Here is a 3,072-nt window from a genome sequence, read left to right on the forward strand (position 1 = left end):
GAATGTGTAAGACCTTAAAAACAGAACCATTTCTTTTTTTTCTCCAAAGAAACCTTTTATTTAATGAGTACAAATTCCATAAATACTACTTTAGGGATATAGTGATTCTTCCCACCATACCTGCCCTCCCAACCCTACTCACTCCACCTCCTCCTCCCTCTCCCATTCCCAGTCCCATTCTACATTAAGATTCATTTTCAATTAACTTTATACACAGAAGACCAACTTTATACTAAGTAAAGGTTTCAACAATTTGCACACACACGCATACACAACACACACAACTGTTTTAGAACAAGTTTTACACTTAATTCTCATAATACAACTCATTGAGGACAGAGGTCCTACAGGGGAGGTTAGTGCACAGTGACACCTGTTTATAATTAACACTCTTATGTATGACGTCAGTGACCACTCAAGGCTCTTGACATGCACTGCCTAGGCTACGGAAGCCTTTTGAATCCACAATCTCTGTTAGTATTTAAACAAGGCCATAGCAAAGTGGAAGTTCTCTCCTCCCTTCAGAGAAAACTACATACTTCTTTTATGGCCATTTCTTTCCACTGGAGTCTCACAGAGATCCTTCACGTAGGATATTTTTTGCCCAGTATCTTAGTTTTTCATGTCTGAAATGCTTTCATGGGTTTTTCAGCCAGACCAGAATGCCTTAAGGGCTGATTATGAGGTCAGAGTGCTATTTAAAGTGATTGTCATTCCATGAGTCTGTTGTGTGGACTGCTTCCCATGTTGCAACATTCTCTCCTTTTTAATTCTATTATTATTGCCAGACACTTAATCTTATTTATATGATATCTTTAACACTTAATCCCATCTATATGTTCACTTTAACACTTAGTATGATCACGTTAACAGTTGAGATGGCATTTTTATCACCTGGCTTAATGGAATTTGGGGTCTCTTGGCAAGTTTTTAAACTGTACCCTTAGAAGTAAGTCTGTAGGAATGTATGCAGAACTATACAGCTTTACAGTTGCAAACTTCCTCCTCCCTCTCTTATTCCCACTCTTATTATTTACTGAGATCTATTTTCAATTGATTTTATACACATTTATGCTAAGCAGAGTTCAACAAATTGTGTGAAGAAGAAGAAGGAAAAAAGAACCATTTATAAGCCATAAAGCCTGTCTCAACAAAGACAAAACTTTTGATTCTATACAGAACTTGTTCTTGGTGATGGCAATATGGTTATCTGTTGAGAAACTAATAAGTCAGACTTGTAAATGATGATGGCCATAAAGAGATCCTAAGTGACATTGTAAAATACTTGGGAACAAGTGATGATGAAGACAATGTACATCGCTATTTGTGGATGAAGCTAAAGCATTGTTCATAGCCCCAAAGACATATGCTAGCAAAGAATGAAGGCTGAGCTCAGTATTATGTTCTAGAAGTCTGAAAAAGAACCACAGAGAAAACAGAATTTTGCAATGCCTTACCATAAAATACAAAATAGGTGCACCCACAGTTTATTTCACAAGAACAGAAGTAGGTTACCTAAATCATCTTGGAGAGACCTCTGGATCAAGAAATACTTCCATGAGGACATGAAGCTTTAAGAGGCTTCTAAAAGGCATGGTGAACTTAGAAAACTGACAAGGCTGAAGGGGAGGGGATACTACAGCCAAAAGGTATTATATAAGCAACTTCAGCAGCCTGGGGGAACCTGTAAGTTTTGTTGTTTTTTTTTTTTTAAAGATTTTATTTATTGGCCGGCGCTGCGGCTCACTAGGCTAATCCTCCGCCTTGCGGTGCCCGCACACCGGGTTCTAGTCCCGGTCGGGGCATCGGATTCTGTCCCGGTTGCCCCTCTTCCAGTCCAGTTCTCTGCTGTGACCCAGGAGTGCAGCGGAGGATGGCCCAAGTGCTTGGGCCCTGCACCCCATGGGAGACCAGGATAGCACCTGGCTCCTGCCATCGGATCAGCGCGGTGCGCCGGCCGCAGCGCGCCGGCCGCGGCGGCCATTGGAGAGTGAACCAACGGCAAAAGGAAGACCTTTCTCTCTGTCTCTCTCTCTCACTGTCCACTCTGCCTGTCAAAAAAAAAAAAGATTTTATTTATTAATTTGAGAGGTAGATTTACAGACAGTGATAGGAAGAGACAGAAAGAAAGGTCTTCCTTCCATTGGTTTACTCCCCAAATGGCCACAACAGCGGGAGCTGCGCCAATTGGAAGCCAGGAGCCAGGAGCTTCCTCCCAGTCTCCCACATGGGTGCAGGGCCCAAGCACTTGGGCCATCTTCCACTGCTTTCCCAGGCCATAGCAGAGAGCTGGATTGGAAGAGGAGCAGCTGGGACTAGAACTGGCACTCATATGGGATGTCGGAGCCTCAGGCAGAGGATTAACCTACTGCAACATTGCGCCAGCCCCAACTTGTAAGTTTTGAGGACCATAATTTGCTCAGTGTGACAGACTCAAGAGGAGAGATGAGTTTGCAGTATGAGATGTTGAAGATGTGATGCTCATGAACGTGGGACTTCCTTTTTCAGTCATGACTTCTTTAGCCATCGTAAGAGATTTCCTTCACTCCTTCACTCCAACTTAGTCCATCTATTACTGGTCTAGGCGCTGACCTACTCAGCATTTTGAAAAGGAAAGTGGATATGGGAAGAGCTGCCTGAAGATCATTTTATCAGTGAAGATGAGAATGACAAAGCTTGCTGTAGACTGGTGGCTGTGGGGATGCCATTGCCTTCCCAAGGGGAGTGCACAAGGATAGTCTTGTGTCTTAAATCATAGCAGAGCCCCCATTCCCTCCTGGAGCCTGTACTGGGCTGTGGTCGTTGCCAGGCTGAGGTACCCCGGACAAGCAATACTATAGAACAATGTCTGGTTGGAAAAGAAAACATTGCCTGGAAGGAATGAATGGACTCAGGTGTGACTAGAAACAGAGGTGTCTTAGGATTTGGATAGCTCCAGTTCTCTGTCCTTTGTAGGGCTCAGAGTGGTCATCCCACTGGAGTAGGCTCCTACTGAGCGTCTTGAGTGCTTTGACAATTGTGACATCACTCATGAGGAACAAACACATTCTCTCCTCCTGATCCTAAATAGGA

The sequence above is a fragment of the Oryctolagus cuniculus genome, chromosome 1 (assembly GCF_051225735.1).
Source record: "Oryctolagus cuniculus isolate XC-2025 breed Fujian yellow rabbit chromosome 1, ASM5122573v1, whole genome shotgun sequence".
Lineage (NCBI taxonomy): Eukaryota > Metazoa > Chordata > Mammalia > Lagomorpha > Leporidae > Oryctolagus > Oryctolagus cuniculus.